Genomic DNA, 26,986 nt, shown 5'->3' with positions numbered 1-26,986 from the left:
ACACAAAAGAAAGTTCTAGATCTTCCTCATTCTCTGTTGGCTCAGTTCTTTGTCTCCTCATTTCCATGGACCAACAAAACCCCCACCTGCCTCAACCCATCTTCTACCCCTGATACCTATTACTAACAATTTGCTTACCACTTTCCACAATAAAAAGGGTAGAAATAAAGATTTGGGTAGTGCATCAGGAAGAACTTCCTAACTCTGTGGCTCTGGAACATACACATGAGGAATTTAAAGAGGCTTCTGTGTCCCCCTTTCCAGGAGAGCTATAAGGAAAATGCTCACCCTTCCCCCACCTGGTCTAGTTGGACGCGGTATTGTTGCCTCGAGGCTGGGGGAGGCACCAAATGACCTCTAGAGGGCCCTGACAGCCTGGGAAGCTGGAAGCCTCCAGTGCAGTCGCCAGCTTGGCCACAGATGCTCTCTGTCATCAGTCACTCAGTGCATCTGTTTGGTGTGCTGCTTGTTTAAAGAGCGAGGCGTTTGCTAATTGAAAACTAAAAGATCCCTCCATCTCACTCAGGTCCAGCATGAAACCCACTCAGCAATGCACGATAGGGGTTAAAAAAGGCAGCGCAGAGCTACAGTGTCCTTGGGTTGATGCATCCCATGGAGGTCATCTTGCTCTCTCTTCTGCCATGTGAATGAGCAAGGTTACCCTTCCCACCTCAGAGCAGCCAGGGGTCACCTGCATTACAGTTTGTCTAGTGCTTCCTCATCTATTATCCTCAACACAGCCAGAGAGAAAAGTATTCTTAATCACAATTTAAATATGGGAATTCTGAGGCTCAGAGAGATGAAACAATTTAGCCAAGTTCACACAACTGGTAGATGACAGAAGCAGGACACCAATCCAAGTCCTCTGACTAGTCAGGAGAGGGGTGGCCTATCCACTGGGTGGCTCTGTCCCTGGACTGATGAGGAGGTGCTGAGCTTCCTTAAGTGGATTAAACCTTAGAAAGAATGGCCTAAGGGTATGTGAGGAGGAACACTGGGGTTTCATTATATCTGTAATGTTTTATTGCTTTGAAAGCAAATGTGACAAAATGTTAGGATTCCTGATCGCTGTAAGATCTCCCTATGAAGCTTGCAGGGGGATGGGGAACAGTCCAGATCCACGCAATAGGGTCAAAGGCAAGGAGCAGGGAAAGAGGCATGCTGTGCCCACTTACAACTTCTCCCTTTCCCCAATTACCTCCAAAGATGACTGTATTTCAGAGAAGCGCTGGCTTGCACCTGGGCAGATGGGGGACTGGTCCAGTGCTGGATCTTTGTGAAATCTGGAAGGTCACTCCAATTCTCTGGGTCTTGCTTCCCTCTCCTAGGGCAATAAGGGTGGGGATCAGATGACTACCAAAGTCCTTTCCAACTCTGATTTTCTGTAATTGTGGAAATTCATGCTTAATGTTTGCAGCCCAGAGTGGCTTGACTCCAGCCATGATGGCGTGATGCCCTGTCATGTTGTTCCCTCTGCCTAGAATGCGGTGCTGCCTCCTCCCCTGCAGGAACTGAGGTTCTTCAGTGAGCAGCCCAGGTGAGGTCTCTCTTGTTGATGCTCCCCAGCATCTGTGTAAGCCACAGGTACCGTGATATGTTACCCTTATTTCCTGGAGGTCTTCACTCTAGATCCGCAGGACTTGAGATTAAGGGCCTGGTTTTATTTTTCTCTGTGACCCAGGAATCTGATATAGAGCCTGACAAAGGGAGGACAGTCAGTAATAAATTCCTGAAGAAGAAAGAGAGGTAAGGAGGGAGAGGAGAAAGGGGGAGAGGAAGGTGATTTCTCTGTAGCCCAAAGGATCCTGGGCAAAGGGCAGCAGCACAGCAGCCCTCGTCACCGCCTCCTTCCCCCGCCCACCCTCCCACCCCAACCCCCGTTTGGCGTCAAAAGTGAGCTGAAACTCCGGAGGCCCCCTTTTGAATTTCCATTTTCAGGTCAATTCCAAGCAGGCTTTCTCCTGGAAGAGTCAAGCCACAAAACTGACTACAGGGGTTCCAAGAGCTGAGGTCAGAAAACGGACTCTTGGGTCTCTCCTCCGTTAGCGACTGTCTGGATGGTGGTGACTCCCCCAACCCTTGCTCTCTGACTTCTCAGAAGACAGAACAGACAAGCAGGCGATGAGGACATTTATCACGGCAGCCCTGCATATACAAGGTGTTACTTTGGGGGTTTAGAGGGAGCGCCGTGGGTAATCGACCGCTCACTTCCGTGTCGGCTCTGACGTTTCTCAAAGCCAGGGGTGGCGGAACCCCCAGCTCCTCGCAGCTTCTTCCAAACTCCGTTACTCGGAGCCCGCACACAAGCGCGCAGTGGGACGGGGCGGGGCGGGGCGGGGCGGGGCGGGGCGGGGCCTGTCCCGGGGGCGGGGCCCCGTGGCGCCCCGTGGCCAGGGCAGCTCCGCCCCTCCCTCCTGCGCTCCCGGCGCACACGCGCCGAGGAGCTGTCCAGGCTCAAAGCCGAGTCCGCAGCCTCCCGCGGCTCCCGCGGCCTCGGTGCTGAGTCCCTGCGCCGCACGCCTGCCCCACGCCCCGCTCGGCCCCGCCCCCCGCGGCCGGGCCACTGCTCCCCGCGGGCGGGCGGCGGCCGAGCGGCTGCCCGCCGGAGCGCTGAACGGCGCGGCGGGGCCGGGAGCCGGGGACCCGCCTAGGAGAGCGGCGGCCCTGACGGCTGCCGGAGGGGCGGCCGCGCGTGGATGCGGCGAGAGCCGGAAGCCTCGAGCAGCCGGCGCCGTCTCTGCCCCCCGGCGCCCTATGGCTTGAAGGTAAGAGGCAGCAGGATGGAGCGACGGGCGGGCCGGGCCCACGCAGGTCTCCGGGAGAGGACGAGGGAGGGCCGGGACGAGAAGTTTGACCGCCCCGCGCCGTCTGTCCGGGACCGCCCGCCTGCGGTCGGGCTCTCCGCTGCCGCTCCGTCGGGGCTCTTGCGCGGGGCGACCGGAGCCTAGCGGCTGTCGTCCCCTCTCCTTCCCAGCGCCCGGGCGGGAATCCTCGCGGACGGAGCCGGGGCAGCCTGCGGCGCAGCTCCGAAAGCGAGCCCCGCTGAGCCCCAGCTTCAGCGGCGGCCGCCTCCCGGCAATTTCGGGAGGGTGCTTTCCTCCCCATCCCCGAGCCCGGACCCAAGGCGGGCAGCTAGAGATTCGGACCGCCGCTGAGGGACAAGGGTTGTTTTTAGCAACTTTGCATTTGTGCGATCTGAGACTTCAGTTTCTAAGGACAGAAGCCACGGATGGAGGAGAGGCTGGTTTTGCCTTTACTCTCCTACTTTCTAATATGACGCTGTCCTTGTTTCTGAATTTCCGTTCCCCTTCGCCATCTCTCGGTTTGAGATCCGGTCGAGGAGGGAGGCGAGGGTTTCAGACCCATCTGGACTTGATGATGGGCGTAATGGTGGCGGCAATAGCGGAGGGTGACTGCCGGTCACTAGAAGGGACCAGGAGCCCCGGTAGGGAAGTGTGCGTGCGCAGACAAGAGGCAGCTCTGAGCGCCAGACAGAGCGCAGCCTGTGACCGGTTCTTGAAGAGCAGAGGTAAGAGGGTGTGTGTGTTTCTACACAACAGGCTTCACCATGGACACAAGTCACAACACTGCCGCTCTGTAGGGACAAGTCCTTGCTCACAGGGAAGCTGTCTGAGCGAGTCACTGTTACCCACCTGGCACGCCACTACGTTTTGTGCTGGTGGCTCCTGAGATTGGTGAGGTGCGAGGCACTTTGTGGACCCTTTTCCAGTTTCCTCTGCAGATCCAATCACTTCTGGATTTTAGCCAGGCTACAAACCTTTCAGGCTAATACGTTCCTCCCCAGGAACTAGATTTTCAATGATTCTCTTTCCTTTGGATACAAATACTCTGCTTATTTATTCCTGATCTACCTTGTATTGCTAGGACACTTGAAAAAGAAATCATTTTTCCTCACCTTTCCCCCTGTTGCTGCTGTTTGATGAAGGTGGGCAGAGATAAAGGCCATGGTAAATGTGACCGATTGTGAGAGAATCAGAGAGATGGTTTGCTGGGCCCCAACCCCCGCCTTTGACTTCTCTGCTTAGTGTTCAGAATTCCTGGCATATGTAATGGGCTGGTGGTGGTGTTTAATGCTGTCTCTGAATCAGACATCTGACAGCCGAGGGGTTTGAGAGGGTTAGACCTACAGCCAAGTGAGGGCCGTGGTAGCCCCAGCCTTATTCTCTTGAAGAACATTCTGAGTTCCTTCTCCCTTCCCTGAATAGCCTGGGGATGAAAGGTGCCTAGAAAATGGGGGATTCTGATTTATTGCAGAGGTCTTGGGAAGTATTTCTCCAAGGTTGTTTTTTGTTTTAATAAACTCCCTGCATCTGAATCACCTGGGAATCTGGTTAAAATGCGTATTTCTTGGTTCTGCCCTAAAGAACTGTTGAATGAGAATCTCAGGCTGAGGCCCAAGAACGTGTATTTTAACTGTATTTCTGCGTGATTCACATGTACACTGGGTTAAGAAATCACCTCTCCTGAAATCAGACATCATGAAAGTCCAGACTCCTTTGACTAGAAGGAGCATGATTAAAGTCTTTAATCGACCCCCTTGCCTCCTACACATATTGAATTCTTCAGGTGGGGGCTGTTGTTGATGCAGGGGCTGTCCCCCTGATTAAATCCCTTTGCTGCAATAAAGGGTACAGCCCCGTATCCTCTCTCCTAGTATCTTCCTGAGCTTTTCTTCTTTCTAAACCAGATTTTTGACCTCTCTAAGAATCTCCAACATGGCTTCAGGCTTACCTGTGTAAATACTAACTGCCCCCGCTCTGGGAGCCAACCCAGTGTCTTCCTCCTTCCCTCCCCTTCTGGAGGAATTATTTTCTTTCATTATGTATGTGCTGTGATCTGCTAACCCAACTGCTCCTGAAATACCAAGGAGTGATTAGTTCAGCTTAGTAGCACGTCATGTTCCCCAAGGCTGGTAGCCACTTGTGCCCTGGTGGCAGTGACATATTGACTGTATTGATTTGGTTCTTGTGCTCTGTAAGGTAGGAAGCTTGTAGGGGTGAAAAAGGCCAGTAGTGATGCTTGAGGGCTAGTCTTTCACCTTTACAGGCAAGATTGGATTATTTCTGTCTAGAACATGCAATGATGCAGGCGAATCTGAACTTGAAAGAAACGCTTCTGAACCTTCTTCTATACTGGGAAAACAAAGGGAGCTTGGGGTCTCATAAAAATATGGCTTTATATATACCTGGTATTGTTCTACTGAAGCTAGACTGGTCTGAGGTCACTGTTCTCTGGGTAAACGTGTGTAAGGGGAAAGGCATGTGGACTCGGCCTGGAAAGAGCCGTCTCCATCTTCTTGCAAGTGACAGTCACATTTTGGTGTTGGAGAAGCATGGCTGAGAAGACAGCATGGAGCAGGGGGACGGAGAGATGTAGAGGAGGATGAGACTTCCTCCAGCCCCTTACAGTGACTCATATTTTCTGACCTGTCACCCTCCATTTCTTTCTCCCTTGGGGCTTAATACCAATGAATCTCTAGCAGTAAAGGTGTTCCAGTACCTAGGAAGGGAGAGGAGAATCAGAGTTGAGATTTTATAATTCCAGGACCCCAATCAGTATCTCCAGTCTCTCCCGGCACCAGGTTGTGTATCACAGGTCATGGTAACCTAAGATTTGACATCTGGAAAATAACTTAGAACAGCTTTCCAGTCAGTCTCATTTCCCCTGGGATATCTTAGTTACCTTAGACTATTTGGGCTCCTCAGGGGTCATCCTGGATGTCCCAGACCCCAAACAGAGCAGCTCTTCCTTTAGTCCGGAAATAATGGTGTTCTCTCTCGTGTCATTAAAATTCTTCCAAATAGGAGTGGTATAAGCTTTCTAGTCCCAGGGCACCGGGCTCAGCAACCAAAGCTTCTCCATCCTCCCAGGAGCTCTGCTTAGCAAGAGAGCATCCTGCATTTAGAAAGTGCTTGGAAATCACAGGCAGCAGGAAGAGCACAGCTTGGTTCAGCTTCTTAGCAGACACCCTCCCCTGGCCTCTCATATAGCTGAACCCCAGCACCACATTTCCCTCCCCCTACCCCCAAAACATGCCCTAGCATGTTATGGCCCTGGGAGCACTCCCAAGATTTGGCTTTGGAATTATAAACACTCCAGCTCTCCAGGATACTAAATGGAGCCACTAAGGGTGTGCAAGTTGCTTATTTACCTATTTTGGGTGGTGGACTGATATTACCGCCAGCCTTTTATATTACTCTAACAGTGCTGGAATCCAGCGTTAACACACCCCTGTTTCTTACTTGTCCCCATCACAATGTAATTGAAGATTTCTTTCTTATTTTTTTAAACAATAGAATCACATTATCTAAATGCAAAGGCTTGGAAAATAGCTTGATTATAGTGTCAGTAATGTGGGTGGAGGAGTAAAACTACAAGATTCAGCCACTTGGTTTATTCTTGTTTAGTCCAGAGAAAAGCGAGAAACTTGTCCTATTCCACATATACATTTTCTCTGTTCTTTCCTCTTTCACCCCAACCTGATAAATGGGTTAAATCAACACCTTTGGCATCTAAGGTGTCTCCTGGGTGGGCGCAGCCTCCTCTCTCTAGGAGACACGGAGGAGTGCAGGCCCCTGTGGCTCCAGTGTACAGGGATGAGCCAGAGATGACACACTGGAGCCTGGGGACACCCCCCTCCCGGGGATGGAAGAGGCTGTGCTGCTGCAGTTTCCCAGACTCAGAGACCCGGAGTCTGCTGGGCATCTGTGAGAGTGGGGGTGGGAATTGAGGAGAAGTAGACTCTTCGGGGCCCTCAGAAGATATGCGTGTATCAGTCATCAGCTTAGTGCAGTTTAAGCAGTTGTGTCTGATTGCACCTGCAGGGATTTTCACTTTTTCCAGGAGGAGACGGGAGAACTCTTTGCTCTCTGTAGTGATGAGGAGTGGACTGAGGGAGGACCCCTGGCTTTCTTTGGAACCCTCTGAACGATGTCAGCCTGCTCCCAGACAGAGGGTGTGAAGTCAGGCACACTTAGCCCCCAGTGCCCTGTCAATAGGCCGCCCTCTCTCCAGCCTGGCAAACCTGCCCTCCCAGGGACTGCAGCTCATGCGGAGCTCAGCAGTCACAACCCCAAGGACACTCCCCTGCAGATGTCTGAGAGCCAATGTGGGTCCTGGGGCCCATCAGTTCGTCATTGGGCTCCTTCAAACTGTGTCTGCCCTTCTCGCCTTCACCCCTGCCTTGTTGTTATTGTTTCGATTCTAAGTGGCCCAGCAGGGAAAAGGCATTAGAAATGCAATTATTTTTGTTACACGCTATATAATTGCCTCCTCTCCTTCCTGTTACCCCAGGCAGCAACATCACTAGCAACTCCCTGGGAATCCTGGTCTGGGAAAGTGGCTTCCTCACAGACTTCCTCAGAAGGGCTGCTGTTCACAAGGGGTCCTGCTCCCAGGCCCTCCGTCGCGGGTCTTATCGTCACAACAGCCGACATTCGTCGTGCCCTTGTTGTGAGCAGGGTACTGTGCTGAGCACTTGACATGTGTGTTTTTATTTCAACCCCCAGTCCTGCAATAGCTCTATGAGGTAGGCACCATTACGATCCCCATTTTACACAGGAAGAAGCATCGGCTTGGAGCAGTAAGTGGCTCGCAGAAGGTCACAGGATTAATATACAGGGTGAGATTCAAAGCCAGACTGACGCTAAAGCAAGTGGCACACAGAATAAGAAAGGGAGGAGAATAGAATAAGAAAGCACTTTCTTTGACATACAGAAGTGACAGTGAACTATGCATAGGATACCGGGAAAGAAGGAGACAGCAGAGAGAGGAGGATGGATGAAATAACTTCTTGGGATTCTTAAAATGGAAGACCATCTAAGAGCTGTTGTTGTGTACCTCAGTCTGGGCCCCTTTGGGTAAATGCACTGGGAGTGAACCTCAGCGAGCAGTGGGCACAGTGGGGAAGCATGAGCAGCAGGGAGGCAGGGTCAGCTACGCCCTCCAGCTTGAAGGGAGGGCAGGAGAAGAGGTGTGGACTGAGGGAAGTGGTGGCTTTCCCGTAAGGCTAGTCTGAGACTCTGATAACATCACCTACTATCCCACATGTCTTTAAGGTGAACTGAACTATCCAAGGGATGAAACTCAGATTTCTGCCAACCTGTAGGCCTTTGATGTTACTTCCTTATTACCAAGGGATGAAAACTTGTTACATCTGCAAGACAAAGCTTCATGATTTTACAGAGAGGGGACGGATGGGATGGCCTGGGCTCCTGCACAGATGCAGGAGTAACTCGTCAGAGCTGTCTGTGGGGACTAGCTGCTCAGTGCTTTTCTGGTGGACAGAGGCAGTAGAGGCCAGAGTGTCCCTGGGTGGGACAATTCACCTGCGCATCAGTTTTTTCAGGTACAAAGTGAAGGAACTGTTTATAGGCTGCCTAATAAGTTGGAATTTCTGTGATTCAACAGCACCGAGGTGCCACTAAAATAACTAGCTAATGGTGTTCACGTCTTAATAAGCTAGAAGGCTTCTAGCCTGTGTTGTTGAACCTCAACATGAATTTTATGAGTGACATTTACCAGCATTTGGTCCCGTATTTAAACCCTTTAAAAACAGCAACATGGAATGATAATTAAGCCTGTGGGCTCTGGAATTAGATGGCCAGAATTTGAATCCCAATTTTAATATTTCTAGCTCTGTTACCTTAAGCAAATTGGTTAACCTCTATCATCTTGGGCTTCTCATCTATAAATGGGAATGTTAATGTCGACTTCATTGGGTTGTGATGCTTAATTAAGGTGACAGATAAAAGACATTTGCAACAGTCTCTGGTAAAAGTAGCACCTCATAAATATCAACTATAATGATTGTTATGGTTATTATTAAGAAACTCGAGGGGGAACATTTTCAGCGGTTTTCATTTTGCACTAATTCAGCACCTGATTTTACATCTCTGAAACTAAGCACATTTCTAAAACTCTTAAAAAAATTCAAGCTTATCTTTCTTTTCAATGCTCCCCACTTATCTGCACCAGAATTCTTTGGCACTCGCCTGTCAGAAGCTCTTATTCATCTTGAACAAGAGGGTTTTGGATTGCTTGTCATCCCTCTAAAGTAGGTCCGGCTGAACTCCCACCTTACCCCACACAAGCCAGGAAGAAGCATCATCTTCATGGTGACTGCTTTGCACAGCCTCTGTTTCCTACCTTCCTGGCTTCCCAGGTCCTTCATCTGTTTGCTCATGGTTGGAGCCTTCTTGATTTGCATTGTCACATGGTGTGATGCACTCTGACACAGGCCACTTTTTATTAAAAATGACAAATAAAGAGAAAGTACTTGTATGCAGGATAAGGAGACTTCTTTCTTCTCCCCCAGCTGAGATGGCCAAAGAACCTCACATGAGAAGATCCCCAAAGCTGGCAGAAATACAGGCTCTCCATCGTTTGGGGTCATTAATGGCAAGAGCAAATGCTACCCATTTTTTGGATGAAGTATGCTCCTTCCTAAGAAAGGGATGTAATACAATAGCTCCTAGGACTCTCCTACCCTGAAAGTTACTCCCTGAGGAGTAATGGCACCAAATCTGCCCTTTGTTCAGTCTTCTCTGGTGAGCTGGGGGGAGGTGTGGGAGGAAATGGTTGCTCTCCATAGATCCGTGCTGCCCTCCACACGTTCTGTGTCCTTCCTTAGTTGTATTCTGTGCTAGCCAGCCTCCAAGATGGCATTCAATACTCTCTGCCTCCTGGTATTGATGTGCTTGTGTAATCTCCTCCTACACTGAATAGGGAAGACCTGTGTACCAATAGCATACTGCCTAAATGACAGATTGTGACTTCTGAGGATAGGTCATGGAAGATATCATGACTTCTACCTTATCCTTTCTTGGACCACTCATGCTGGAGAAAGCCAACTGCCATGTCATGAGGACACTCAAATAGCCCTTTAGAAAGGTTTTCATGGCAAGTAACTGAGGCCTCTTGCCAACAGCCATGTGAATGGACCATCTTGGAAGCAGATCTGTCCTCCCTGGACAAGCCTTCAAATGACTGTTGTCACTGCTAAGGCCTCAACTATAACCTTGTGAAAGATCCTGAGCCAGAACCACCCAACTGTCTTGACCCACAGAGACTGTGACATAATAAAATTTAATTGTTTTAAGTTGCTAGGTTTTGGGGCAATTTATTATGCAACAGTAGATTGCATACGTATATTCTAAAATTATATTCTAAAATGATTCTCCGTGAAGTTATTCAAACTCGTCTTCTACAGTGACATGGAATCTGCTCACTATCCATGTACGATGACTGACAATTAAGTTTGTGAATTCATCCTAGAAAAAGTGCCACGTACCTCACTGCTGAATATCACTACGGTCACCTTTGAAGTACTCCCTTTGGGAAGCTATGCACTGATACCAGCGCCTAGTCCACCCTTTCAAAGCAATTTTGGAACTCTTTTTCTGGAATGGCCATCAGAGCTGTCGTCGTATTACCCTTGATGTCCTGAATGTCATCAAAATGTCTTCCTTTCAATATTTCCTTTATCTTCAGGGTAAAGAAAGAAGTCATTGGGGACCAGATCAGGTGCATAGGGAGGGTGTTCCAATACAGTTATTTGTTTACTGGCTAAAAACTCCCTCACAGACAAGACAGTGCCGTGTGAGCTGGTGCATTGTCGTGATGCAAGAGCTCCTTCAGGACACCTTTCTCATAGGCACACACCTTTCTCATGCCAAGATTTTCATTTAAGATCTTTGTTTCTCTATCGATGTTTACTTGGTCTACTATGCTTCTCACAGCGGATTATTTTGATGTATAATTCGACGAATTTTGGCAATGTTTTCGTCAGTTCTGCTTGTTACTGGCCGCCCTGACCTCTCTTCATCAGTGATGTGTTCTCTCTCTCTCCTCAGAAAAACGTTTAATCCTTTGTACACTGCCATTTTCTTCATGACATTATCGCCATAAAGTTGGACTAACATATCTCAGATTTCATTTCTACTTTTGCAAAGTTTAACAAGAAATGTAATGTTTGTTCATTGCTCTAATTCAAACTCAGACATTCTCATAATGGAGCACAAAAACTCGCAACAACAATAATGAACGCCACTCATCAAGACTCTGCCACATGTCGACACAAACACAGCTGTGAGACACAGATATATCAACCTTATGAAACCTTACTGAGCTGTCTGTACAGTGCTGCCAATGTAAACACATGGTGGCAAGTCTGCGAACTTAATTGTCAGACCTCGTATAAAGATGGTTTCTTCTTACTGGACTAAAATTGTTTTGTGAGCTTCAAGGGGAGCCCTCTGTTTTTGTTATTCTGAGATTTGGACGTGCTCATGTTTCACACACTAAGGTGACCCTCTCAGCCATCCTTTTTTCAGACTAGGCTACTGATTTTTGTGTTCTGCCTTCCTGTGCTCACTCTTCCCTGAATGTCTTCTGGTGTGGCAGCATTCAACATGCATTTTGCTTTTAATTCTTTTATTGAACAAATATTATTGAATACCTACCATATACTAGGCACTCATCTTAGTTGTGTATACATCAGTGAACAAAACTAAGACCCCTGCTCTCCTGGAACTTACATTCTAGTTGAAGGAGAAAAATGATAAACAATAAATATAAAAAGTGAATTATTGAGTATATTAGTAGGCAATAAGTAATTGGGAAGAGAAAAAAATCTGTTAGAGTTAGATGATACGGAGTGCTGAGAAATAAAACGAGATGGAAGTGAGCATAATTCAATAGGGCAGGCAGGAGGGACCTCACTGAGCAAGTGATATTTGAGAAAAGACTTAGAGGGTGTGGGAGAGAACTGTGCAGAGCTGTCGGGGGAAGCGCATTCAAGGCAGGGGTGGGGGGGTCAGCCGGTCTGTGTACATTTTTTATAATTGTCTTTTTCCCTATGGAACAACAGTTATAATACTCTGCATTTGGAATTCCCCTTTAGTTTGCAAAACCCATGAGGTAATAATAATCTTTCATTTGTAAATCACTTTCACATATACCATTCCTATTGATCCTGACAACAACCCATTGGGTTAGCTGTTACAACCCCGGTTTTGCTGATGAGGCCACTGAGGCTCGGAGGGTTTAAGTGGCACTTGCTCAGGCTCACAGAGCTAGAAAATACTAGAGTCACTGCCTTATGACAACTCTTGTGTTGCCATGTTAATGCTTTGTGCTAATCTTCCCGTTGTGCGTGCCTTGCCTTCCTTACTACACTGCGAGTTCCTTGATACAGAGAATCTATCTCAGACTTCTCCAGAACTTATTCTAACCTAAAATGATGCTAAGCACTTGGTAGTCACTTAAGTTGTTGAGGACATGGTTGCGTGAGTGGGAGGGTGAGTAGGTGAATGATGGCTTACTTCACCATGGTTGCACTTACTTGAAAACCAACAAGAGTATCTGGAAGTGTCGGGTGCATCCTCCACAGGTCAAGTGAGTCAGCAAGACACGTCAGACCTTCTCTTTCATCTTCAATTAGCACTCTCTGGTTACCTACATTATAGTTTGGCTAGAAATTCTTCACAGTTGTTGTGGGGCATGGAAGTAAGGGGATATTGAATAGTTGGAACCTCAATCAGACACACACATGGAGAAGAAAGTATTGGGAGAGCTGTCAAGAAAACAGATACAGATGTCTTGATTCAGGTCAGCCTGGGGACCTGAAGACAAACAGGATGGAGCAATTGTTGAGGGTTGTCTTTGGAGCCCTGGGTGGTTTGTTAAAACCTGGGATTTCAAGTTTAGAGAGCTGGTCTAATCCTTAGTTTAAAAGTTATAGATAAGCATCATTTACCTGAGACCCTTCAAAAGCACTAACAGTTTGAACCAGCTTTTCCAAAATCACTTCTAAAAAATGGCATATGCCATGTTAAAAATGGCATATCCATGTAATGGCATATCAATACATGTAAGCTATATTCCCTGTAGTTTACGTCCCCATGACTATTTTGTAACTACCAATTGGTATTTCTTGATCTCTTCACCTTTTTCACCCTGCCCCCAAACCCCTCCCTTATATCACCCCATAGATCTAGTACCCATCTGGCACCATACATAGTGTATGTTAGTTATATTTCTATAAAAATCTTAAAGTAAAATAAAAATGGCATATCCACCCAGCCCAGTTAGCTGTTCAGTATAACGAAGTGGTTCAGAGGATGAACTTGGAAGCCAGATTGATGTAGGCGCAGGTCTGTACTCTGCCAGTAACCAGCTATGTGACCTCAGTCAAGTGACTATAATCCCTGTGAGATTCAGGTGGTTTCCTCCATGAACTACCATGGCACTTACTTCATAGGGTTTCGTGAAAAGTAAATGAATTATGCATATAAAATGGTTAGCCTAATACCTGATACATGCTGCGCTCTCAATAAACATTCGCTATTGGTATTCTCATAATTATTAAGAGGCATAGAAATGTCCATGGGATCCTTCCCAAATTTGATCTTCTTTATTCTGGAGGAAAGAAAGACATCATTGCAGATGAGGAAATTAGACAAGGTGGGACTTGCCTCCTAGAGTGTTATGCTTGGAAGAACCCAGCAAGAGAGTAGCAGAGCTGGACTAGAGCTTACTTCTGCCCCAGGGCCCTTTCCACCACACTCTGCTGTCACCACCAGCAGGTTAGAGCAGGGAGTATTCAAGGAATTCAAAGAAACTAAGTGCTAAAGAGTGAAGTTTGAGGTGAGGATATACAAGCTGAGGCTGGAGGCATAGGCAAGGGCCAGACTAGGAACCCTGTGGCCTTGTGAAGAGAACTGGAGGACAACAAGAAGCCATATTGAAGGGCTGGGCTTTAAGAAGGAGAAGAACTCAATTGACTTCATTTACATTTTTTAAAAGTCACAGACACGCCCTGCTGGAAAAATGACGCTAGAGAAGCAAGACTAGGAGAGTAGCTAGGAGAGTTTTTAGTTGTCCAAGACAGCAAAGCTGGAGGCCGGGACTAAGGCGGGGCAGTGGAGATAGACATGAGTAATTTGAAAAGTTATTTAAAATTTAACAAAATTTGGTGATTGATAGTCTATGAAGAATGAAGGGAAGGGAGAAGCCAAGGATTATTTAAAGACAATAAAACAAGGAAATCAGGGATATTGGTAAAGTATATGAATATTGGGCCAGAAATCTGAGCCAGGTATAAAGGAAAGTGAAGACAGGCTGTGGATATTAGGGCGGAATTAGAATCGGGATTGATGGTGTTGATGAGGTCTGAGAAATGGTATACTTGGAGAAGTGAGAGCTTGAGCTGGGATGCAGAGGCCATTGTGGTCCCAAAGTGGGATAACTTGATGAAAAAACGTCCAGCCTAAGAAAAGGCTTTTAAGAGTTTATTTGAGCCAAACTGACAACAATTGCCTGGAAGCAGTCCCAATGGATGGAGAAAATGCTCTGGAAAATGGCCATTTTGCAACTTATTTTTTACATTAGAATCAGAGGAGGAGGGTTACATGAAATCCATTCGTGGTTTAAGGAAGTGGGAGAAAGCAAAGTGGGGAAATCTCTGGGATTGGATAAAAGTAAATTGGAGAGAAGGTACTTCTTTCACATAGGTGGTACAGGATAGTTAATAGTTCTCATAGAGATGTTAATCAAGGGACAAGCATAATAATGAGGGATTCTGTAGTTTCCTGCTCTGGTCCAGAAAAAGGGATTACTGACATTCCAAGGATGTCATTTTAGGTACAAAAAGACAATAGGCAGGCTCACTTAAGGTGACGATTAACTTTTTGAGGGAAGCCTCAGGCTAAAAATCTGGCTTCCTGCCATGCCCCACCTTAGTTATGAATTTTTTTTTCTGTTCACGCCATCTTATGTGGTTATTTTCAGTCTCCTGACCTTGTCATGTTTAACCTGTGGTCCCTTTTCTGTCCTCAGTTTCCCCTTTTGGTCATAAATTAATCCAAAGGGTGCATTGATTACCAACCTTTTGGTTGGATAGTTGGTTCCAGAAAGGTTCATTCCTAGGAAGTCTTAGTGTCAACACTTGTCTTGTTGAATGTTGGACCATTGGGGATGGGGCAAGACCATAAACTTAGGTGGCAGCAAGGCCGAATTATTTATTTATATTTAAGAGAAAAGGTGAGCAAATGGGAGGCAGTCAGATCCTGTATGTCTGCATTAAATATCTTCTGGATCATTTCTAATCTTTGAGCTATCATGATCTGAGTTTTTTTCCCCCTCTGTCTTATGTTGTGGGTTTGTGTGTGTGTGTGTGTGTGTGTGTGTGTGTGTGTCTAGTATAACGCGTACAAATTAGAACCAAGAGCAATAGTATTAAACCAGTAATACCGATTAGGAACAGAAAATGTCCAATATTAGACAAGTATGAGTCTGAGGGGAACAAAACATCTTAACCAACCGAAGAACCCTTTATATGCATTATAATTTTTTATTAAGCTAATAATCTGTTTTCCTCCCTTGTTGACTGCTATTTGTATCTTATGATAAGTTTGGCTAAATGAATGAAGACTCTATTAGTTTATGATCTAGAAGTTCTAATTTGTCTTCTGGCCAATTAGTTTCCATAGAAATGACTTCATGAGGAGGATTAAGTTCAATTTTCCCAATGCACTGGATTTTCAGTAGCAATATTATGATGGGTTTTATTAACCTCAGGCAAAGTTAATTTGCCTATGATTTCAGTATTACACCATATTTCCATAGCATTTACTGTAAATCTGATGTCATTACAATAGAAATCAGTTAGTATGACAGAATTTTCTGACCCTTCCTAATGAAAACGTCTCCTTCCCATATACTATATATTGTTGTTTGTTGGGGTGGATACGATACGCCAGGATTGGGTGAATTCAGAATTCCATATAGATTGGGGACATAACCATTCACCTTTTTGATTTAATATGTCCTATCTAGTTTACATTGGAAGCACTCAAGTGTCATTCATTCATCTGATTTCTGCTAGTTGTATAACTGGGAACTGTAACTTTAAGGTTTAATAGGGGCCAGGGCTGTAAGAACATAATACTGTAAATTACAATTACTACCGAAAAATTTCTAGAAGCCAGGAGGACAGTAAGAGTTTCATAAATAAATTTTCTGTGTCTTAGCAGCCATTATAGATGGCCTTTTTTTTGTTGTTGTTTTTAAATATACATCCACTTCAGCTTCTATCTGAATTAATATAGTTAGTAGTCTGTTGAGTTGGTGGCTAAGCATATTTGGGTTCTAATATTTATATATATACAATCCTTTTCTTAGTGTTTCTTTTCCGCTAATCTTCTACAACTTCACTTGTCCTTCTCAGTTTGTCTCCTTTTCCTCATTCAGAAATAAGCAACTTACTAGGACAAACTACTTCCTTTTAACTTCTCTCAAAAATACACTTCCCTCAAGGAAGCTTTTCTTCCATCTATAGTCACATTCTTTATAAATTGCAAAACCATAAAAATAATATTATTGATAATAAAGAAGTTATCTTATATACCTTTAGCAATTATTAATAGTTGGGCTATATAAGTACAGGGTTTGAGTAAAGCCTAAAGAACAAGTATAACTATCATTATCACTAATATTATTAGCAGACAGGTAAAGACAATCAAACAAATGGTTATTTTAAGTTCAATATCAATTATGTAGATATACAGGCCTTCTCAATGTCTTGGAGTAGCTGTCTAACCCCGATGTCAGCGGCTTCTCGTCCTTGAGGACTCTTTGATATCCACTGATAGGTCTTTTCTGACAAGGTTGGAGAGTCTTTCATTGATGTCTTGTCCAATGGACAGAATTTCCTGGTTGTGAGTCGTGGTCTTTGCAGTCTTCGTCTCCCGGGAGCACACTGAAGTGCATCCGTTACTAATTTCTTAATTTCTTTAAGATAATTGATCAGTCCTTGATAATAATGTAGAATGTCTCCTTTTAGTAAGGCTGGTTCACATGTCCCTGCACATAGGGTGAACAATGACTAATGAGGAGAAAGCCTGTATTTACCAAAAGGACTGTATCTCAGGCTAAGAATCACTATAGGGAGAGCTTTTGGCCAAGGGAGATTAAAAGCTTCTGAAAATTTACCTAGTTGAGTTTTACTTTACCATTTGTGCCTTCTACCAAACTAGAGGACTGGGGTGGTAAGCACGATGAAAATGCTGTAAAATAAGCCAAATGTTACAAACAGATTGTATCACTGGCTCAGTGAAACGAGTCCCTCAGTTACCATGCAACTCACAGGGAATTCTCTAATTGAGGATTATTTATTATTATTTTAGATAACTTCCCTACCATTAAGGCTGTTGCTCTCCTGCAAGGGAATGGCTCAACCCACTGAGACACCATACAAATCATGACTAACACATATTTGTATCCTTAAGATGGTGGCATTTGGATAAAATCCAATTACCATACCTCCAGTGGACCTAAAGGAAATGGGAAATGTGCTTGGGACCCATAGAGCGATTTTCCAGGGTTATATTTTGGACAAATAGAACATCTGCTGTACACTTTATGAGCTACGGTCGGTTTCTCATAATATTCTTTACTCCACGAAACCATCTTTCCAAGACTCCAATGTGTTAGCTCATGTACATGCGAAGCTATATCTATTTGGGTTAAAGTTTCCCCCTTTAGTTGCCATATTTTCTTTTCTACTGCAGCTGTCCATTGGAACTGCAAAATAGTCTTTTATTGATTTAATAGGGAGAAGGAACATTCTCAGGTCTGGATAATGTGGCTGTTTATTACTGCTGGTCAAGCTGCAGTATCAGCTAAATTATTTTCTTTTGCTTCTATGGTGGCAGCCTTAGAATGTCCTGGAATTTTGATAATTACCAATTGTTTCGGTTGCTATATGACATCTAATTTAAATTCTACAACCTATTTTCCATTCTTACTGGCTGCCCTGAGGAAGTTAAGAAGCCTCGCTGCTTCCATGACGTGATATTTTGATGTTGTGAACTGCACCGAAGGTATAACAACTATCAGTGTAAATACTGGCTATTTGATCTTTGGCTCATTGACAAGCTACAGTTAGATCAATTAATTCAGCTTGTCAGAGAGATCTTATTCAGGTAAATAAGAAACTTAAATTTATGTTTACCATGGAAGTTATTGCATATGGCATAAGAGTAAATCATCCACATATTGGACTAGAGTAGAAACTCTGGGAAATTCAACATTCAAATCAGCTTTCAGTATTTGAGAGAAATAGGTGGGCCTCTCTGTATACCCTGGGGAATTACTATTCAAGTAAACTCTGATCTTCCCAGGTGGAAAAGTAAAGAGGTATTTCCTGTCTTTTTTTTTTTTAAACAGGAATGCTGAAAAAAGGCGCTACATAAATCTGTCACTGAAAAATATTGGTAATACACACAGGAATAGCTGATAATAGGGTATGTGGATTTGGAACCACAGGGTATCTATTTATAGCTCTGAGGTCCTATGCAAATCTCCATCCTTTCCCATTGGGTTTCTTTACTGCAAGGATAGGAGAATTACAGGTGCTCATACATAGAATTATAAGCCCCCCTTTTAAAGGTAATCTTGTATAATGAGCTAATTCCAGCTGGTGTATCAGGCCTCAAAGGATATTGGCAAATAATTAGGTAGAGGCAATTATCAATAGTTATTTTAATAGGAGTGGCTGACCAATCAATATCTGTACTGGAAAAAGCCTAACATTGTATTGGAACATCCTGTAACAAACATTCAGTCAGTTTCAAGACTAGTTAGCTCTCATGTAGTTTCTTTTAAAACCATTATTTTCCCAATCTGATTCATTTAGTTCTAACTAAGTACCTTTCACCCTTCTGGGAGAAGGACATGTGAGCATCATTGGTTAGAAAAGTCTCACACTCTCAGGTGACTTGGGGCAGATTTGAGTAGTAAAAATATATGTTGCCCCTTAACATTTCCTAGCTGGAAAGGAATAGGTTCTGATTGAAACAGACATTGGTTGATTAGATGTCCCTACCATTTGTACAGAAGCTTTACTCCAAAGGAGAGGGCAACTTAGGTAGTGTTAACAGATCAAGTAGCCCCAGTGTTAGTAAGAAGGGGAGATGCCCTCATAGTCCTTGGAGCAGCCCTATGCTTGCTTCTACTATTTCTTTTTCTAAATCCTATTATAGTTTTCTACAATCCTTAAGGTGACTTGTCTTTTTACAATAAAAGCAGATTCCTCTACAGGAGTTTCCCTAGCAAACCTTTAGTAATTCTGTTGCTTTGCTCTCAGAAACCAGTAGGTGCATTAATTGGAATAAATCAGAAAAGCCAGGATTATATGTTCTAACAGTTAATTCAAATTCCTTTGCGAACTCATCAGGGTCCTAGAGAAAGTTGGGGGAATCTTTATTAGATTCCTTAGTTCTCCCTGCACATAACCACCGATTCCCCTCTGCCCAAAACCCAGCTCCTCTCCAAAGGGAGCTGCAACAGAGCTGCAGAAGAGAGACGGACGGAGGAAGAGGAGAGCAAATCCGGGCAAAGTAAGGTGCACAGTGGGACAGCTGGAGAAGAGGGAAAAGGAGGGTGTTGGCATTGAGTAGTTTTGGAAACCTTCTTTTGTTCAGAGTCTGTCTCTAAAATTTCCTTACTAACTTCCTGGAGAGAAGAACGTCTCTCTGTACCGTTTCAGAGGCTTCCATTAGCCAATTGAGATAAGCCTCCCTTTTCATTCAGTTTGATATTTTTTTAAGCTGGCCTTTTCTAATTGCACACAAAATTTAGATGTCAAAAGAGCTCCATTTTGGCCATCTTAAGTTGATATCACCTCTAGTTAAATCTTTTCCATGTCTGTAAGTACTTGGAAGTAAAGACTTCCTACTGGAAGGAACTGTACGTCTGCCGGAGTATTAATGGGACGGGGGGCTGGGAGCTTGTTGGCCTCGGAGGCATGATTTCCCATGCTAATTTTTAGTTTTTTTTTTTGAGATCTGCGGTCTGAACAAATTTCTAGTGATAATGTGTAGTGGGTTGAAGTGTGTTGCCTATGGGTTGAGCTTCCAAGGGGCTGTCACCTCCTGAGTCGCTTCAACCCTCTTTTGTGCCTCGGTTTCTCTCCCTGGCTGTTTAGTACAACCGTGAGAACTCGGAGCGCTAGGTGACCAGCCTTTATGTGCGCGTCCCAGGACGACTCAAATATTTAATTACAGTTGTGTTGGAATTCCCTGTGGGGCCACTGCGTGTTTGGAGGAGTATCCTCAAACACCTCCACAAAGATCCTTAGTCACCTAAGAATACCCGAAATTAAGGCTGGAGGTTATAAATGCCCCTTATCTTCGGAGCTGAACAAGTTCAGACTCTCATTTATCCAGAAATGTTTGTTCAGACTCGCAGTAAGGAATTCCAGTAGAAAAGCCAAAATTAAAACCAGCCACCCATTTTTTCCTTCTGTCCCTGTGTTATCTTAACTCTTGTCCTTAACCTGGGTTATTCTGAACCTCTAACCTTTAATGCCACCTCGAGAATTTTTTTTTTTGTTTAACAGCTCAAATAAAGTCAGGGCCTCCTATCTTAAAACAGGGAGGTCTGGAATTCCAAGAAAACTCACCGAAGTTCACCGATACGAAGCAGGGGGCCGGTAGGGCTGCTGGTACCTAGCTCCGAAGACAGTAAGCTAGGTGCCAAAGTCTTCAGTGAAGGAGGGGAAGTAACTAGGAATTTGTGGATGATCAATGGCAGAGGGTTAGGAGGACATAGACGGATGTCATGCACCTCAAAAGAACAAGGTCTTCACAGGAGGGCAGAGGAGGTACCGTGTTTCCCCCAAAATAAGACCTAACTGGCAAATAAGCCCTAGCATGATTTTTTCCTAATACATCTTTTGGAGCAAAAATTAATATAAGACCCGGTCTTATTTTCGGGGACACACGGTAATAACAAGACATAGGGATGTAAGGATGAGTCTCCTGGAAGGGCTGCAGAGGAAGTGGTGCCCTAAGTGGAGGCTGGGAAGGAAGGACTCCACTCCTGCAACATAGTAAACCTCACTTGCAGATCTCATCAGAGTGGTTTTCTCTTCTGCTCCCCCCCTAGCTCATGACTTAACTGGGTCACATTCCTCTCCTTATCTACAAAGAATGGAAGAGAAAAGGAAATAGAAAGGAGAAAAGAGGGTGGCAAGGGGGTATCAAGATGTGGATGAGAGAGATTCGAGGAGTGAAGTTTACAAGAAAGAGGAAAGAAAATGGATGTGTTGACATTTGTTGTTTTTCTGCACTTGCTGTACCATATCCAGCTTTTGAATATGTTGTTTTCTCCGCCTGAATTCTCCGGCCCTTGACCTTAAAGGCTAAATTGTAGCCAGCCTTTAAAATTGAGCACAGACACCACCTCTTCCAGGGAGCCCTCCCTGACTTCCTCCTTTCACTGTCCCACCAGCCTGGGCGAGGAGCCCCTCCTCTATATTTCCATAGCATGAAGTGTAGGATTTATCATACCATGTTATAATTGACTGTTTACGGGTCTGTTTCACCACTAGATGAAAGTGGGAATGGAGTCCTTAGGTACCAACCCACTGTACTCTACGCAGTGGGACTGTGATCCGGGAACCTGCTCCCCTCTCCCCATACACACCATAGTAAGAAAGGGGGACACAGTGTCTTCTGTTGATCTTAAAATCCCCCATATTATTAAGGAAAGCTAGTAAGTTTCTCCAGCAAGTGATTTAGACTGGAGAGAGCCCAGCACGCCAAGACTGTAAAGAAACTTAGTGACCTAGACTAACACTTCATGCGTAGATGAGAAAATTGGGCCCAGACAGGAAAGCTGTGCATTCAGAGTCTCACGGCTGCTTAGCAGAACCAAACCCTGGGCCTGCCTGTGACCCAGCCCACTTCCCACCACAGCAGATAGAGTCCTGAACTGTGCCCAAGTCAGAGGTGGTGTTTACCACACTAGTTAGCCTCAGATAGCCTTACCAAAAGTTTCTCCAATTTAACCAGCTCCAGAAATCATCCTCTTATCCTTTCTTCCCATTTCTAAGTCCAGAACTGTTGATGTGATGATCTTTATTACTCAGCTCTACTCTATTGCCTGCGAAGCATAGATTTGTGAAACGTAAAGTAGGACCAAGGTGGTCCTTACATATTTTGAGGGGCTCACACCTTTGAGTGGTGGGGCTGTAGAGCCATCAACATTCCCGTATCTCACAGAGAAGCAAATTGTAGGCAAGTTAGTGCTCACTATAGCAAATGACAGGCAAAAGCCCTTTAAATACTGCATCATTGTCACTGATAATAACCTAATAAGGTGCACTAGCTCCTTTGTCATCAGTCAGGTCTGAGTATGGGGCAGCAAGGAGGAGACAAGAGAAGGGGTAGTTCCCCCACCCTACATCAAGCACATGCTTGGCAGGTAGTAGGCTGTCAATAAATAATTACTGCATGAATAAATGAATGAACGAGTACCGTCCTCTTGCAGAGCAGGCTGAGATTTGCATATAAAATATTTAGCCTACTACCTGACAAGTGGTAAGCTCTCAATAAACATTCGCTTTCATTGTTCTTATTATAATTATTAAGAGGCATACAGATTTCCATGGGATCCTTCCCAAATTTTATCTTCTCTTTTCTGGAGGAAAGAAAGACATCATTGCAGATGAGGAAATTAGATAAGGTGGGACTTGCCGCCTAGAGTGTTATGCTTGAAAGAACCCAGCAGGAGAGTAGCAGAGCTGGACTAGAGCTTACTTCTGCCCCAGGGCCCTTTCCACCGCAACCTAATATATCACATCCTAATGGATCAGGTATGGATCCTGCATCCTGGATCCTGCATCCTGAAGGAACTGGATGGCAGGCAGTCAGCCCAGAGAAACCAAATGTCCACTGGCTTCCTTTCTAAGCACTTTTGCTTGGCTCCTAAATGTAATAGGAAAAGCCTGTGCAGCAGGAGGGCTGTGAAGCTGATTCCTTGAGCCCCAGGACATAAAGAAGGGCTCCAGAGGAAGAGGGGAAAGTGGGCAGACTTCTGCAGAGCTCGCAGCTGTGTGTCCTAAATATTGCAGGGCCATGTAACCTCGAGGAATGTATTAGTTTCCTAGGACAGCTGTGCCACGTGCTGGGTGGCTTAAAATAACATGAACTTATTCTCTCTCAGTTCTGGAGTCTAGAAGCCTGGAATCAAGGTATTGGCAGGCTGTGCTCCCTCCAAAGGCTCTAGACCAGGGGAGTCCAAACTTCTTTCAACGTTTTTCACCAAGGGCCATATGCGGTAAACACACAAACAGCCGGGCCACTCACTCGAGGTGAAGTACGTATTGCCTCACCTGGTTTATTTAAGTAAACTAAATACATTTTTGGAATTTGCTGCGGGCCAATTAACAATGGATTGCGGGCCGCAGTTTGGATACCCCTGCTCTAGACTCTTCCTTGCCTCTTTCAGCTTCTCCTAGCTCCTGGTGTTCCTTGGCTTGTGGCAGCACAATTCTAATCTCTGCCTCCATCTTCACATCGTCTTTGTCTCCTGTGTCTCTATCTTCATTCCTCTTCTTCTAAGGAGACCAGCTATTGGATTCAGAGCCCACGCTAATCCAGTATGATCCCATCTCAATCTTTAATAACATCTGCAATCTTATTTCCAAATAAAGTCACATTCTGAGGTTGTGGGTGGACATGGATTGGGGGCTGGGGTGGAGGGGGCAGGGACACTGTTCAGCCCGCTGCAGGAAGCTTCCTGCCTTGCTGGTTCTCCGTCCCTGTAGACATCTTTTGTCTCTTCCAGGGCAGGACCACCTCTCGCCCAGTCACCTGTTCTTGGAACAGCTGCCCACTTATGTAACTGAAGCCTCATCTCCTGAGTTAGAAGTCAAATAAGGACAAGAAAGAAAGCAATTAGTAAGACGGGGAGTTCAGGACTAAAGAGGATTCACTGACCTGCTGGCATCATGGTTAGTAAGAAGGAAGGTAAGGGGAGTTTGGAGAAAGAGGGGGGAAGAAAGAGGGTCCTTTGAGTGTTCCAGAAAGGGGAGGCCCGTGGGAACCTGGCTTCCTGCAGCGCTTGAGCTCAGGCCCAGTGAGGGTGGAGGCTGGGCACGACAGTTCTGACATAGTTGTGAGGAACTCAGGAATTTGGAGTCGTTCACTCAGCATTCAACCTGTGAGCATTTATTACGTGTTTCCTATGTGCCGGGTCTTCGGTCCAATGCTCTCATTTCACAGGTGAGAACACTGAGGCTCCATTAGGCCCTTAGAATTCCTCAGGGTCTGTGTGGGCAGAGTTAAGACCGACCTCCAGGTCTCCTGGCTCTCAGCGTACCTCAGACACCCCAGTGTTCTCTCATACACTCCAGTCTGCCACAAGGATCCCTGCAGCCAATGGGGCAACGTTTGGAGTTGCCTATAGAGTCTCCAGTGGGGCTGGGGCGTCAGAGCCTGCCTTCCTCGGCTTTCCAGTGTGGATGCTGGTCTGTAATGGCCTGGTCCATCGTGGGTGCTCAGTAATTATGTGTGAAATGACTTGAGTGAGCCCAGAGAGAAAGGTGGATCCCCTTACTGTGACAGGTGAAGGGTGGTGTCAGAGAAGGACATGCAGAGGATTTTCAGAGTTGTTCTCAGCCCAGCTCTGGGACGTGAGGCCTTGGAGGCTCTGTGTGGGGCTTGGCTTGGGGCCTGCACCCGCTCCCTGAGAAGCCAGGAATGCCAGGCCTCCCAGCCTCTCTGACTTCTATCTCTTCATCCCTGGACAGTTACCTGCCCTTCACAGCATCTTCCTACTGTTTCCATGGTAATACCATAGCCCCAGGAGTCCATGGTCCTGACAGGGGAGAGGAGGATAAGGGCCTGGATAGGAACACGTGGCCAGCAGAGTGCAGGTGCTCGTCTGAGCAGTGAAGCTCCAACAGTCCAGGGAGGGTGCTCCCAGCAAAGGCTGGCAGCCTTTGGTCCAGAAAAGGAGCCAGGAGCTCTTGAGCAGCAGGTAGACTTCCTGTCCTCGGGGGTTTTTGAAGGCTGGCAGCTTGGAGATCTCCTTAGGCGGGAATCGTGGACAGTCAGCTTGGGGGAAGCTCAGGTTCTCTGTGCCCGCGAAGCCCACCCAGCTGGGTATTCCCACAGTCCTCTCCTCCCTGTCCTGCCCATTCTTGTCTCACCAGACCCTGGGCTTCTCCCTTCCCACTCAGGTGTCTGCCTGCGACAGCTCACATGCTCTGTGTGGCTGAGGCAGCTTGGAGGGGTCGGGGGCACCAGTGCCAGCTGGCTGAATGCAGGGCCCTCAGCAAACAGCGCTGGCTGCCCAGCTGGATGAACTGTGATAATAGTCAAAATGAGCTACTTGTCTGAAAACAGTCCATTTAATAGTGCTTTTAAGCATAGCCTCTGAGTCCCCCGGACACAGAGACCTGGGAAAACCCAATAGAATGGACACAAAAAGTGACAAGTAAACATAGAGCCAGAATCCAGTGTATTTCTGCCAGACCATGGCCCTGCTCCTGGGAGCCCACTGACCAATTCTGGGGAGATTTGGCCCCAAATGCTAATTTGTTGGGCTTCCTTTCTATGCAAACTAAACCCACGTGGGCCTTTATGGGGGTCTAGGGAGTCAGGAGACTTGGGTTCTGGCCTCAGTACCATAACTCTGTCAAAGAAAAAATCATTCTGCTATTTGTTAAAACAAACAGTAAGGCTTATTCAGGACTGTTGTGTTAGGTGTGAAGACTATCCCAGTAGGGGAGAGAGATCTCCCTCAACTCGGGATTTATAACCAATGAGCAGAATGAGGAGGTCAGTGGATGGAAAATTACTGAGAGGAGGCATCAACAGTAAGGGGATGCTTGCTAAGCAGACTTCAAAGGCTTCTCGCTGAACACAGGCCAGTATGATCAGTTACCAAGGGCGAAGATTGTCTCTAAACTCACTTAGTGGGATTCTGGTTAAAACTGGGCTTGGCATATTTAAAATAGGGCCCAAAACAGGAGGCCTAGTCGAAAAGAGGGCTCAGAGGAGCCGGACTAAAGTTTGTTCTCCCCTAATGGGGTGGTCTAGGGATATTTCACCTCTCTTGTCCTCTGATTCTTAAGACGATGGGATTGGATGGGATGAGATTCCTTTCAGGAGGAACACACAATGACCATCATCTTTTGTTCTGCCTCCCTTTACCCAGAGCTGCATTTGAAAGTCCACTTGGGTAAGTTGGAGACTGTTTTTAAATATGTAAACATAGTTTGCAGTGCTATGCACAAATAGTGGGCATCCAATTAATGTTGCTTTAAAACACCTCCTATGAAAGTGTTCATTTTATAATCAGATGCTTTCTTGCCTACAGTACTATTCAGTTTACCCAAGTGAATAATACCTATTATTTTAAAATACTGACAATACTGTGTACTTTATACACATCATCTTTAATTCTTGTGACATCCATGCAAGGTAGGAATTATTATTCCCGTTTTACAGATGAGGGAACTGAGGCTCAGGTATTACATAAATGCATTCCAGGCCACACAGGTGGTAAGAACTGAAGCTGGTATTTGAGCCTAGGTCTCTCTGGTTCAACTGCCCTCATGCTGCCCCCGGCAACATTAAGTTCTCCCACATGAAGAGTTTATCTCCTTTCAGTACAGCACATGCCACCGTGTATTATAAGGACTTGCCTCTTTCCTTGCCTTCCACCCTCCCCACCCCTGCCCCCAGCATGTCAGGTCAATTAGGGCAGCTTCCTGTTCTTGGTGTTTCGTACACACTAGACCCTGAACTTTTGTGGAGTGAGTGTATGAATGAAGGAATGTGTATATTTCAAAAATTTAGAACTTGGGTAAGTTGGAGACTGCTTTTAAATATATAAACATAGTCCACAGTGCTATGCACAAATAGTGGGCATTCAATAAATGTTAATTCATATATACACACACACACACACACACACACACACAAAATCCGTGCTTATTTGTGGTGGTGTACACACAGCATAGGCTGTGACGGACCAGCGCTGTTCTTTTTCCAGATCACAGCTAATACACGTCCTTTCAAATAAATTAGTGTGCTAATCTTGGCTGGGGCACTTGGAAGAAGCAGTAAACCTGCGTGCCAGTGATCCCCGTGGCCTCTCCATCAGAAAC

At 45.7% G+C, this 26,986-nt stretch overlaps 1 protein-coding gene across 3 annotated transcripts in view; it reads left to right on the top strand.

The window, feature by feature from the left end:
• The first annotated feature begins 2,569 nt into the window (after positions 1–2,569).
• Positions 2,570–26,986, top strand: part of DRD2 (dopamine receptor D2) — a 74,496-nt gene continuing 50,079 nt past the window's right edge. For 2 of the 3 annotated variants that reach the window (XM_033121915.1, XM_033121913.1), the window contains exon 1: positions 2,570–2,765. The gene's annotated coding sequence lies outside the window, so the exon portion shown is untranslated. Of the gene's footprint in view, positions 2,766–23,680; positions 23,822–26,986 lie in introns of those variants that run through there. The other variant, XM_033121914.1, reaches the window with a different exon arrangement.

Source organism: Rhinolophus ferrumequinum, chromosome 11, assembly GCF_004115265.2.
Source record: "Rhinolophus ferrumequinum isolate MPI-CBG mRhiFer1 chromosome 11, mRhiFer1_v1.p, whole genome shotgun sequence".
Lineage (NCBI taxonomy): Eukaryota > Metazoa > Chordata > Mammalia > Chiroptera > Rhinolophidae > Rhinolophus > Rhinolophus ferrumequinum.
The sequence above is the reverse complement of the archived record's forward strand: the minus strand, read 5'-3'. Positions and strand labels throughout refer to the sequence as shown.